Source organism: Bufo bufo, chromosome 7 (genome assembly GCF_905171765.1).
Source record: "Bufo bufo chromosome 7, aBufBuf1.1, whole genome shotgun sequence".
NCBI classification, from domain to species: domain Eukaryota; kingdom Metazoa; phylum Chordata; class Amphibia; order Anura; family Bufonidae; genus Bufo; species Bufo bufo.
Window position 1 is genome coordinate 101345079 of NC_053395.1, and position 14551 is coordinate 101359629.

The 14551-nt window shown below is 41.6% G+C and overlaps 1 protein-coding gene across 2 annotated transcripts in view; it reads left to right on the forward strand.

The window, feature by feature from the left end:
* PGAP1 (post-GPI attachment to proteins inositol deacylase 1) overlaps positions 1-14551 on the forward strand; it is a 1296519-nt gene that overhangs the window by 689746 nt on the left and 592222 nt on the right. The window lies entirely within an intron of this gene.

Sequence of the window (14551 nt, forward strand, 5' to 3'; positions counted from 1 at the left end):
TAAGTTCTCCTGCAAAATGTCTTTATAAACTTGGGAATTTATTTGTCCTTCGATTATAGCAATCCGTCTAGGCCCTGACGCAGCAAAGCAGCCCCAAACCATGATGACCCCTCCACCATACTTCACAGTTGGGATGAGGTTTTGATGTTGGTGTGTCGTGCCTCTTTTTCTCCACACATCGTGTTGTGTGTTTCTTCCAAACAACTCAATTTTGGTTTCATCTGTCCACAGAAAATTTTGCCAGTACTGCTGTGGAACATCCAGGTGCTCTTGTGCAAACTGTAAACGTGCAACAATGTTTTTTTTGGACAGCAGTGGCTTCCTCTGTAGTATCCTCCCATGAAATACATTCTTGTTTAGTGTTTTACGTATAGTAGATTCGTTAACAAGGATGTAAGCATATGCCAGAAACTTTTGTAAGTCTTTAGCTGACACTCTAGGATTCTTCTTCACCTCATTGAGCAGTCTGCGCTGTGTTCTTGCAGTCATATTTACAGGACGGCCATTGTACAAGCAGTGCTGAACTTTCTCCATTTACAGACAATTTGTCTTACCATGGACTAATGAACAGCAAGGCTTTTGGAGATACTTTTATAACCCTTTCCAGCTTTATGCAAGTAAACAATTCTTAATCGTAGGTCTTTTGAGAGCTCTTTTGTGCGAGGCATCATTCACATCAGGCAATGCTTCTTGTGTAAAGCAAACCCAGAACTGGTGTGTGTTTTTTATAGGGCAGCTGTAACCAACACCTCCAATCTCATCTCATTGATTGGACTGCAGTTGGCTGACACCTCACTCGAATTAGCTCTTGGAGATGTCATTAGTCTAGGGGTTCACATACTTTTTCCACCTGCACTGTGAATGTTTACATGGTGTGTTCAATAAAAACATGGTAACATTTAATTCTTTGTGTGTTATTAGTTTAAGCAGACTGTGATTGTCTATTGTTGTGACTTAGATGAAGATCAGATCACATTTTATGACCAATTTGTGCAGAAATCCATATCATTCCAAAGGGTTCACATACTTTTTCTTGCAACTGTAAGTGCAGTGCTTAATGCTGAATACAAGATTTTTTTTGTCCACTGAAATAATTTTTAAAAAAATTACCGCATATAACTGCAGCGCTGAACACAATATTTTTTTTCCACCGAAATAAGTCACAAAAGATTTTACCACATATACAGTAACTACAGCGCTAAATACTATTTTTTTTTTCCACCAAAGTCCGTCCTAAAAGATTTTACTGCATATAACTGCCCAGTTGAATGCTGAATATCTTTTTTCTTTTTCTACTGATATACGCCACTAAAGGCTTTACCACATATAACGAACAGTGAACGCAGAGTACTTTTTCAACAGACGGTTATAGGTTGTCAGTTTATTTAAAAAACGGCACCTAAGGCGGAGTGATCTGAAGTGAACGGGACGTAGCGGAGGAAGTAGGTCTGCACTGGAAGAGCGAGACGCGGTCCTCGTGCAGTTTCTGTGCTGCAAAGAAGTCCCCGTATGTCCAGTAAGCAATACCACAGATAGATGCGGGCTAGTGTGAATTAGTTAGCATTTTTGTGCAGGGTTAGTGCGTATTGTATTCACCTGTATTAGTGCGCCGCTCTTATGGACGTAGTCATGTAAGCGCGCAGTGTGTGAAACTTAAATACAAAATTTCTCTACAACATAATTCGGTACATACCGCAAAAAGGACTTTCCCACATATAACTGCAGCGCTGAATATATCTTTATTTTTCTACTGAACTACGTCAATAATGTTTTTTCAAGATATAAGTGCAGGAACGAATGGCGAATGTACATTTCTTTTTCTAATGATATACGTCAATAAAGGTATTTCTACATGTAAGTGCACCGGCGAATGTATATTTCTTTTTCTACTGCAATACGCCAGTAAAGGCTTTACCAGATATAACTGCAACAGTAAAGTGAGAATATATTTTTCTTGTAGTACTGAAATACGCCCCTATACACTTTCACCAGAAATAACTGCAGAAGTGACCTGAGAATATATTTTTATTGCAGCCCAATAACAAAAAGCTGGAATGACAGAGCTGTCTAATGACTATTTGGATCCCCAAACAATCGTTACCTGCACTTGTAAATCACTTTCCTATCAATGTCCCTAGCGCCTTCTGTCGTCTCTCCCTGCACTAAGATGCTTTAAAATGATTCCTCCCTATCCTTTCCCTGTATTTATAAATAGTTTTTTCTGTCTTTTTTTTTTTCCACAATGAGGGTTTTTCCAATTGCTGTCCCTAGTGCCTTCACACGTCTGTCTCTGCACTGTGAAAGCTGGAAAATGGCAGAATCTAAAATGGCTGCCGCATTTATAGGGCTGTGACATCACAGGGCTGGCTGGTGATTGGCTTCATGCAGGCATGTCAATCTGGGTGATCCCGCCTTCCCAGAGTTCCATGCCCCATGTCCTCAGTCCTCACACGTGTAGCTGCCATTTTAGCAAAATTGCGATTCGTTACCACGAAGTGTGTGGAAATTCTCATTTGTTGCGAATCAAATTTTTCCTGAAATTCTAAATGAATTCCACTTCGATTCGCTCATTTCTGCTCATTTCTATCTAATACCAAAACCCATTCTTCCCAAAACCTTCCAAAGGAATCCCACTCGACTCTGTCAAATGCCTTAGATGCGTCTAACGACAGAATGGAATGAGACCCCCGCTTCCCCAGAGGAATGTATATTTTCAAACAAACAATGCAAATTGTAATGAGTACCCTTATTAGGAATAAACCCATCTGATCATGGTATATAATTGATAAAATAACCTTGGATAGCCTTATAGTCAGAATCCTTGAGAGGAGCTTCATATCCGTATTCAGTAAAGAAATTGGCCCATATGACCCCATATCTATGGGATTCTTACACTTTTTCAATATTAGTATTATTTCTGCCTCTATCAATGACTCTGGAAGGCTACCCTCCTCTAATGATTCTGTAAACACCCTTAGGAGATGAGGAGAGATAACCTCCCAATATTTGCAATAGAATTCATACGGGAATCCATCTGACCCGGGGGAGGAATTACCCAAACACTCCTTCAATGCGGCCTCTAACTCCTCTAGAGATAGATCTACAGGGTGGGCCATTTATATGGATACACCTTAATAAAATGGGAATGGTTGGTGATATTAACTTCCTGTTTGTGGCATATTAGTATATGTGAGGGGGGAAACTTTTCAAGATGGGTAATGACCATGTCAGCGATTTTGAATCCAACTTTTGTTTTTTCAATAGGAAGAGGGTCATGTGACACATCAAACTTATTGGGAATTTCACACAAAATAATGGTGTGCTTGGTTTTAATGTAACTTTATTCTTTCATGAGTTATTTATAAGTTTCTATTTGTTTACAGCCATTGACATGTCGCCGAGGTTAACACGTGAGGATCGGATAGAAATTGTGTTGATGTCTGGTGAACGCAGTAACCGGGTCATTGCAGCAGATTTCAATGCAAGACACCCTACGAGACCACCCATCTCCCATGCTACAGTTAGCAAACTGCTGGCTAAGTTTCGTGAAACTGGTTCAGTGTTGGATTTGCCAAAATGTGGACGCATGAAATCTGTCTCTAATGAAGAAACATCAGTGGCTGTTCTAGCTTCATTCAGCAAGAGCCCACAGAGTAGCACTCGCCACATGTCACTGGAGAGTGGCATTAGTCGAACATCCCTTCGGCGGATATTAGCTACTCACAAATGGCACCCTTACAAACTCCAGCTACTGCAGCATCTCAACGAGGATGACCCAGATCGGTGCACTGAATTTGCAGAATGGTCAAAACTAAAATTGGAACAGGACCCTCAGTTTTACGCAGAAGATTTTGTTCAGTGATGAGGCAAACTTTTATGTGAATGGTGAAGTTAACAAACAAAACCACCGCTATTGGTCTGACACTAACCCACATTGGATAGATCCCTCCAAGACTGTTGGAAGAAAAAAAATTATGGTATGGTGTGGTATATGGGGTACAAAGATAGTGGGGCCATTCTTCATCAATGGAGACCTCAAGGCCAATTTCTACATGATGATGTGTTTCCCTCTTTATGCACTGAAGCTGGCACGTTCCCTGAGTTTTTCCAGCAAGATGGTGCCCCACCACATTATGGGTGTCAGGTCCGAGCATTCCTAGATGAACAATTTTCTGGAAAGTGGATTGGTCGTCTTGGGCCAGTTGAATGGCCCCAAGGTCTCCCGATCTGACCCCCTTAGACTTTTATCTTTGGAGTCATCTGAAGGCAATTGTCTATGCTGTGAAGATACGAGATGTGCAGCACCTGAAACTACGGATACTGGAAGCCTGTGCTAGCATTTCTCCTGCTGTGTTGCTATCAGTGTGTGAAGAGTGGGAGAAGAGGGTTGCATTGACAATCCAACACAATGGGCAGCACATTGAACACATTTTATAAGTGGTCAGAAACTTGTAAATAACTCATGAAAGAATAAAGTTGCGTTAAAACCAAGCACACCATTGTTTTTCGTGTGAAATTCCCAATAAGTTTGATGTGTCACATGACCCTCTTCCTATTGAAAAAAACAAAAGTTGGATTCAAAATGGCCGACTTCAAAATGGCCACCATGGTCACCACCCATCTTGAAAAGTTTCCCCCCTCACATATACTAATGTGCCACAAACAGGAAGTTAATATCACCAACCATTCCCATTTTATTAAGGTGTATCCATATAAATGGCCCACCCTGTACATCAAGAGATTCTCTTTTGAGTATGAGTAAGAACTGGAAGAGAGATAGAATCCAATTATGAATCCATCTCTACGTCTGAGATAGCCTTATCTGAGAAATGGTTTAAAAAAGTTTCCTTTATATGGTCTTGATCTTCAATAATTATACACTCAGATGATCGAATACTAACTATCTCTTTTTTTTTAATCTTGATTAGAATTCACTCTTGCAAGGAGTTTCCCTGGTCTGCCCGATTCGGTAAAATATTTTTGACCCTTTAAAAAAAAAAAAAATCTCTGTTGGGCCTTTCCAAGAGAAAGTTAGAATACGCCTGACTCGCATTCTGCATATTTTCCCTATTTCCTACATTTTATTCATAGAAAACTCATTCATACCAACTAATGCTGCTTCCTTTAACTCCCTCCTTCCGTACAATTTCTTAGATTAGAAATGTTACTGATAAAAACTCCCCTCATAAAGGCCTTGAATGCATCCCATACTAATTGTATTTGCACTGAATTATAATTACTGTCCCAGAAACGGACCATCTCCTGTTTCACCATTTCGTGATTATCCATTGTGGAAATCCAATGGGGGTTCAGTTTAAATGAAGGTCTTACCCTATAATTATTGCCCCCCATGGTTAATTCAACAAAAAGAGTTACATGGTCAGATAGAGACCTGGTCTCATATTTCGTCCATTTTATATACCTCAGGTAGTTTTTATTTATCAGTGCCAGGTCTATCCTAGACATAGAGTTTCCAGATTTACTTATACAAGAATAGGCTCTTTTCCCCTTTCCAAGACATCCCCATATATCCACATAGCCCGATTCCTGACAAAAGCGTGCCAAAGGGAACGCTTGGGCCAGGGCATGGGTATCTCCCCCCATGGAGATCCTATCTGTTTCTGGATTAATAACACAGTTAAAGTCCTCATTAACCAGCGAGGGGCATTCAGGCCACTGATCCATTAAGGCTAATAAACAGTTAAGTATGTGTGCAGAAAAAGGGGGTTGGATGTAAACAAAGGCCAAAATACATGATTTCCCAAAAAGTTTCCGAATAGAGAAAAACAAATCTCCCCTGCTTATTGATGGAGGATGCGTCGCAGACAAAATCAACCCCCCCCTATGGATTAAAACAATAACTCCTCTGGAGTAACTATTAAAAGTAGAATGATAAGTCTGCGCAGCCCATCCCCTACCAAGGCGCAAAACCGACTCCTCGGTAGCATGAGTCTCAACCAGACAGACAATCGCAAGTAGATGTCTTTGCAGTTGGTCATAGACCGCCTGTCTTTTAATCTTATCACCAAGACCTCGAACATTCCAAGTAAAGATTCTAACTGACATCAAATCTGCCAACAGAATCCCATAGTATGAAACTGCTCAGATTACCGACCCCCCCTCCCCCCATCGTAGGAGACAAATCGCAACCCATCCCACAGACTTTTCCCCCAAAGATTCCTGATCCGCCACATCACTGCCGCAGATTTTTTAACTAAGACCCCTTTTCCCCTCTCCGGGGTATCAAAAAAATGAGTTCCACCGTTGAATATTATTCGCAGTTTAACTGGGTAGAGAAATGAGTACTTAATATCCTTTCCTTGCAAGCATTTTTTAGCCGCCAAAAAGATGCGTCTCCTTTATTTGCATCTCTTTGGAGAAGTCCGGAAAAAAGGATAATTTAGTTCCATTATATAGAATAGGGGGACACTCCCCCGCTCTTCTCAAAATCATCTCTATCTCGGGAGGTAAGTATCTTCACCAGAAGTGTCCGTGATTGCCTTCCAAGGATTGGTTTACCCCCTGGAACCCAGTGTGCCCTTTCCACCATGAATAATGGAGAGAAATCTTCCTTTCCAAACTTATCCTGAATTAGAGTCTGTAACATTTCATTTTATCTTAATTGCCTTCAGATAGACCCAAAATTCTCAGGTTGCATCTCCTGGACCTGTCCTCCAAATCTACCACCTTTTTTTAAGAGTGTTAACATCCATCCTAAATGTGGAAATTTCAGATTTAGATATTTTAGCTTCGCTCTCCAAGACTCCCACGGATTTCTCTATAGTTGTAACCCTGTCCCGAATCTTTGGAACCTCGTCCATTATCAGGACCATGTCTGTTTGAAGTACACCAAGCTGCATTGAGATATTATGTATTAGTTCTCAATTTTTTTTTTATTGTTTTTTACCGCAGCCAGGATTTCTTTTAGTGGGGCAGGTTCCATAGTGGACGAATTGTTTAGATCTTCCCTCACCACCCCTTACTTCTGAGGACCATCATCCAATACTTCTTCCACATGAAGTCCAGCATTTTTTTAAACATTTAAATCTGCCATCCTTTGCTCTTGTGCTTACATTTGGGAATTTAAAAACTGATCAATTTTGTCCGATTCTAGTGGTTTCTGCACCATTTTCTGAGCCAAGCAATCCGCTGAGCGCCTATTTATTTTTTAAAGAGTTCCTCTGCCCAAACTTATCACTGTCTTAAGAGCTTTTCAAAGCCTATTTGATCTTAATCAAGAGAGTTTGCCCCCCTCTGTTTCAGTTATGTCACATTCCATATGAAATCAAAGAGCAAGAGGGGGAGGAAAGGACCAGAGAAAAAAAAGAAACAAATAGTCCCAATTGTGAACAATTCCCAAAAGTCTTTCCACGCCAAGTAAAAAAAATCAGCAACAGTTCATCCAGATCAGCCCCAACACAAGTTCAATAGCAGGATCAGAAGTATCACAAACAGAGCTGACTGTAAAAAGATAGCGACATGTATATACCTCATAGCCGGCAGCAGAGTCAGGGAGGCAAGCATGAGGATTGTATGAAAGATGGCTTAATTCATTACTTATCCTAAGGGAATTAAAGGGGTTATCCGAGTTAATAAAAATAATAAAAAAACACTTAAAATCCATCAGGATATACATATAATTTGGTTAAGCTTGATTTCATCAAGTTAAAACCCATATTTGCACCTTTTCATGGTCCTGTCATTGCTTTGTTTACATGCTGAGGGGGCGTATAACAACAAAGCCTGAGCTCTGCCTCATGAATATTTCTGGGCGTGAACAACCTGACCTTCCCCGCCCCCTGCTCTGCACTTTGCATAAAAGTAAATAAATACACACACAGGGCAGAAGATCTTCCTGTCACATTGCAGCTGCACAGTTATGTTATTTTACATACATTTCTGCATGCGCAGACCGGAAGGGCGGATCCATCCTTCAGTTGTTTTGCAACGCCAGATCCGCAAGGCAGCTCCGTCGTCGGAGCTGCGTGCCTGCTGGATGCGCCGATCAGTGTGACAAGTGACAGCATTTGTAGACGGATCCAGGTGCGGATCCATCTAGAAATGCATTGCAATAACGGATCCGTCTATCCGCTTGTCATGCGGATGGACGGATCCCTCTTTCAGTCTTTTTCACATTTTTCATGTTCTGCGCATGCGCAGACCGGAAGGGCGGATCCGTCCTTCAGTTGTTTTGCAACGCCGGATCCGCACGGCAGCTCCGTCGTCGGAGCTGCGTGCCTGCTGGATCCGCCAATCAGTGTGACAAGTGACAGCATTTGTAGACGGATCCGGGTGCGGATCCGTCTAGAAATGAATTGCAATAACGGATCCGTCCAGCGGCACCGTCAAATAGCGGCAGGGCGGATCCGACAGGGTGAACAGCCTGTCGGATACGTCCTGCCGCTAGTGTGAAAATATCATTAGCATTATCTGTATCTAAGCAATATCTATATTATTCAAATATATATTCAATATGGATATTGCTTAGATAAATCCATATATTGGTGGCAGATAAGGATTTTATATAGCTGAATGATGATGATGATGATCATAATAATGATGGCCAATAATTTATTTATATTTCCCAGGGGGTGTTGAATGTGTACTAGTGTGGGGGGGGGGACCAGGGCTGTAATAATGATCCCCAGATGCAGAGGGGAACGTTTACAAACTGCCACCTCTAGCCCCAGTGAATGCAGGAGGGACAAACATACCCTGTGCTGCTGGAGATCACCTCTGGTTTGTACTGCCTCGATCGCATAGCAGTGCTGAGGCCGTGACAAGAGCTGGAGGGGGAAGGGCACCAGAGGCTCTGACGTCTCGTTTACAGAGCCTGGCCACTCCCTCAAGCAGAGAGAAGCTTGTAAACGGGACGTCAGTGCTACTGACGTCAGGTGTAACATGACCCTGAACTGAACTGGCCAAACAGTGATAGATAGGTGATGAAAGTGATTTTAAGAATCTTTCACTGGTCTACAATAAATGCAATTAGAATAGATTTATTTAAGTCGGATAACCCCTTTAAGTAATGTCATAGCCAGACCCTTATTTCTGATATTTGCAGACTCTATACTGACAGGGAATGTCCCACAGGATTGGCGCATAGCAAATGTGGTGCCAATATTCAAAAAGGGTCCAAAAACAGAGCCTGGGAACTATAGGCCGGTAAGTTTAACATCTGTTGTGGGTAAACAGTTTGAAGGTTTTCTGAGAGATACGATGTTAGAGCATCTCAACGGAAATAAGCAAATAACGCCATATCAGCATGGTTTCATGAGGGATCGGTCATGCCAAACTAATTTAATCAGTTTCTATGAGGAGGTAAGTTCTAGACTTGACAGCGGCTAATCAATGGATGTTGTACAGGGAGTGCAGAATTATTAGGCAAGTTGTATTTTTGAGGATTAATTTTATTATTGAACAAGAACCATGCTCTAAATGAACCCAAAAAACTCATTAATATCAAAGCTGAATATTTTTGGAAGTAGTTTTTAGTTTGTTTTTAGTTTTAGCTATTTTAGGGGGATATCTGTGTGTGCAGGTGACTATTACTGTGCATAATTATTACGCAACTTAACAAAAAACAAATATATACCCATTTCAATTATTTATTTTTACCAGTGAAACCAATATAACATCTCAACATTCACAAATATACATTTCTGACATTCAAAAACAAAACAAAAACAAATCAGTGACCAATATAGCCACCTTTCTTTGCAAGGACACTCAAAAGCCTGCCATCCATGGATTCTGTCAGTGTTTTGATCTGTTCACCATCAACATTGCGTGCAGCAGCAACCACAGCCTCCCAGACACTGTTCAGAGAGGTGTACTGTTTTCCCTCCTTGTAAATCTCACATTTGATGATGGACCACAGGTTCTCAATGGGGTTCAGATCAGGTGAACAAGGAGGCCATGTCATTCGATTTTCTTCTTTTATACCCTTTCTTGCCAGCCACGCTGTGGAGTACTTGGACGCGTGTGATGGAGCATTGTCCTGCATGAAAATCATGTTTTTCTTGAAGGATGCAGACTTCTTCCTGTACCACTGCTTGAAGAAGGTGTCTTCCAGAAACTGGCAGTAGGACTGGGAGTTGAGCTTGACTCCATCCTCAACCCGAAAAGGCCCCACAAGCTCATCTTTGATGATACCAGCCCAAACCAGTACTCCACCTCCACCTTGCTGGCGTCTGAGTCGGACTGGAGCTCTCTGCCCTTTACCAATCCAGCCATGGGCCTATCAAGACTCACTCTCATTTCATCAGTCCATAAAACCTTAGAAAAATCAGTCTTGAGATATTTCTTGGCCCAGTCTTGACGTTTCAGCTTGTGTGTCTTGTTCAGTGGTGGTCATCTTTCAGCCTTTCTTACCTTGGCCATGTCTCTGAGTATTGCACACCTTGTGCTTTTGGGCACTCCAGTGATGTTGCAGCTCTGAAATATGGCCAAACTGGTGGCAAGTGGCATCTTGGCAGCTGCACGCTTGACTTTTCTCAGTTCATGGGCAGTTATTTTGCGCCTTGGGTTTTCCACACGCTTCTTGCGACCCTGTTGACTATTTTGAATGAAACGCTTGATTGTTCGATGATCACGCTTCAGAAGCTTTGCAATTTTAAGAGTGTTGCATCCCTCTGCAAGATATCTCACTATTTTTGACTTTTCTGAGCCTGTCAAGTCCTTCTTTTGACCCATTTTGCCAAAGGAAAGGAAGTTGCCTAATAATTATGTACACCTGATATAGGGTGTTGATGTCATTAGACCACACCCCTTCTCATTACAGAGATGCACATCACCTAATATGCTTAATTGGTAGTAGGCTTTCGAGCCTATACAGCTTGGAGTAAGACAACATGCATAAAGAGGATGATGTGGTCAAAATACTCATTTGCCTAATAATTCTGTACAGGGTGTATATCTTCTCCAAAGCATTTGACACTGTACCACATAAAAGGTTAGTATATAAAATGAGAATGCTTGGACTGGGAGAAAACGTCTGTATGTGGGTAAGTAACTGACTCAATGATAGAAAACAGAGGGTGGTTATTAACGGTACACACTCAGATTGGGTTACTGTCACTAGTGGGGTACCTCAGGGGTCAGTATTGGGCCCTATTCTCTTCAATATATTTATTAATGATCTTGTAGAAGGCTTGCATAGTAAAATATAAATTTTCGCAGATGACACTAAACTGTGTAAAGTAATTAACACTGAAGAGGACAGTATACTACTACAGAGCGATCTGGATAGACTGGAGGCTTGGGCAGATAAGTGGCAGATGAGGTTTAACACTGACAAATGTAAAGTTATGCACATACTAAATGGTAAAACACTCTGTAACACTGACATGGAAAAGGATCTAGGAATTTTAATAAACAGCAAACTAAGCTGCAAAAAACAGTGTCAGGCAGCTCCTGCTAAGGCCAATAAGATAATGGGTTGCATCAAAAGGGGCATAGATGCCCGTGATGAGAACATAGTCCTACCACTTTACAAATCATTAGTCAGACCACACATGGAGTACTGTGTACAGTTCTGGCCTCCTGTGAACAAGGCAGATATAGCAGAGCTGGAGAGGGTCCAGAGGAGGGCAACTAAAGTAATAACTGGAATGGGGCAACTACAGTACCCTGAAAGATTATCAAAATTAAGGTTATTCACTTTAGAAAATAGACGACTGAGGGGAGATCTAATTACTATGCATAAATATATCAGGGGGCAGTACAGAGATCTCTCCCATCATCTATTTATCCCTAGGACTGTGACTGTGACGAGGGGACATCCTCTGCGTCTGGAGGAAAGAAGGTTTGTACACAAACATAGAAGGGGATTCTTTACGGTAAGAGCAATGAGACTATGGAACTCTCTGCCTGAGGAGGTGGTGATGGTGAGTACGATAAAGGAATTCAAGAGGGGCCTGGATGTATTTCTGGAGTTTAATAATATTACAGGCTATGGCTACTAGAGAGGGGTCGTTGATCCAGGGAGTTATTCTGATTGCCTGATTGAAGTCGGGAAGGAATTTTTTATTCCCCTAAAGTGGGGAAAATTGGCTTTTTTTTGCCTTCCTCTGGATCAACTTGCAGGAAGACAGACCGAACTGGATGGACAAATGTCTTTTTTCGTCCTTATGTACTATGTTATGTACTATGTTAAGGAGGCACAGGGAGGCAAGAGACACACGTTGCCAAACAATACCAAACCTTCAGGTCTTGCTGGAGGCAAAGTAGAGAGGATCAGGAAGGGCCAGCAGAAACCCACTGCCCCATCAGTCCAGGGAACGCTGGTCCAGAAGCGCAACACCTCCACTCAGCATTGGGTTGTCCAGGCCTCGGGGCAACACCTCCAGTTCTCAAAGCAGCTCCGTCACATCAAGGAGCCGGAGCTCTGCATGGTGTGGCAGGAGGAGAGGGGGAAGGCGCGATGCAGCTCTTCCCTACATCATCATGTCCTCACCGGGGGATGCTTATTTTCTTAAAAATCTATACAGCTTAATTAGGCAAATGAATGGGTGTTATGGGTTTTGTTTTTACTGTGTTCCCTATGTGTTACAACTGACCTCTTACCTTCATTCTGCAGGTTAGTATGCCCTCAGCAATGCCAAATTTATAAATATCTTTTTTTATATTTATGTCTATGGAGCTGTTTGAGGGCTCATGTTTTGCAGAATGAACAGCAGTTTTTATTGATTGGCAACAGGAGAGCAGACCATGGTTACAATTGGCGTTCATGGACATTGCTTCTGAGCAGGCACCATGTTTAAACCAAGGACTTATGCTGTACATGTGTGACTGAGCTCATTAAGGGATTAAATTCCACCCATAATTGTAAAAATGTTTGTATTTACACTTATTTCTGGAATATTTGGTGATAAGATTTTATAAATTTTTTACGTCTCTAGATATTCCAGGAATAATGTTAGTATAGCACTACCTATTTCTATTGAGCAGTCATTCTGTGTCCACTTTGGTAAATGTGTCAAGGTGGACACACATACTTACTCTTGCCTCTCTATGCCACACCAAGAGTTTCTTGGTGTGGTAAACCAGCTGATTCTGAACTGAAAGTGTCTGCTTCCCTGAGTAAATACTGGGAAATTGGAGAAAGCGAGACAGTGGTATTTGATTGTACTTGCTCAGAATCTCCTCTGACAAGCAAAAAAAGACTGCAGGCGTCCAGATCACTGCACCTGGAATCCCTCTTAAATTTTAATTCCAGGTAGGGCCGAACTCACTGTTCTCTGTCTGTATTGTTAATGGCTGTTCAGTATTGTAGGAGCCATGTGGCCATTAACAATGCAAACTGACTTTAGTTAGAGACCAATATGGTTTGTACAGCCATGTGATACTTGACTGAAGCCTGGCTGCACTGCAACCACCACACAATCTTGCTGTGAGATTGTACTGATATGCTGTTTGGCTAATAGCAGCTTTAAAGAATACAGTGAACTCGATTATTCTGCATTCAAGAGGAGAACATAACACAAAGTAGTGACAGTAACTGATTTTCAGGTCTGTCACTTATGTGTGAATATATTGTTGTATAGCGTTGGAGAACATAATTATTGCAGCCCAAAGCCACTATTGTGAGGCAGAAACACAATATATTAATGAGATACAGGCTTCCCACCCTCTAGGAGCTAAATGACAACTTTCTTAGTATTACTGCTTATGGGGAAAAAAAACTGTCAATTAGCAGCAGGTGGCCAAGGCGAGCCTGCATATCATAAACACAACTGTAGGTTCTCCGAAACTACACTACATTTGCATGTTAATGAGAGACTGGTGAGATTAGTGTGGTTATCCATATGGTACATATGTGCTCCCTTACAGGAAGTATAGTACACTGGGGACCTCAGGTATGCAACTTTTTCTACTGTGGTAAACCATTACATGTTTCAGGGACACAGCCCCTTCCTTAGATGAAAGATGCAGATCTACACCTCAGTCATACACCTTGACATTTCTTGGACACCTGCTGCTAACAATCATAAGGGTCATTCACCTTTTCTCAATGCTTTGGTTGTGGCTTATCACAACTCAATAAGGTGAGAGCATTACCACACAAGCATTGTGCATTATATTTATTGGTGGCTCCCGACTATACTACGCTATGTAGCACTCGGCACTGTGTAATTTTCTTCTAGAAGCAATTACAGGCAGCATAAGGGGCTTACCGGTATATGTTCCCTTTAAATACAAATGACGGAGGGGGGGGTTCTTTTCTGTATTTACCTTGGACATAAAAACCTTATCCAGCTTTACGTTAATGGACACCTTATTAGTCAGAAGGAAGGACTTATTCCTTGCTTCCACTAGGCTAGAAAGTGGAGACGCAATTATGAATATATTAAAACTATGCAGAACAGTTTCAAGGCATCAGTAATACATAAGGTCTGGATAGGACAGTCTAGGAATGGATAGGTTATGGCCAGTGTAGACTACATATTTGTATGAATCCATTCTCCCTTCCTCTTGGCCTAGCCACCAAAATTATTACTTTAGCAAAACTAACGAGTATTGGATTGTGGTGATTAATATCACTTCGGTG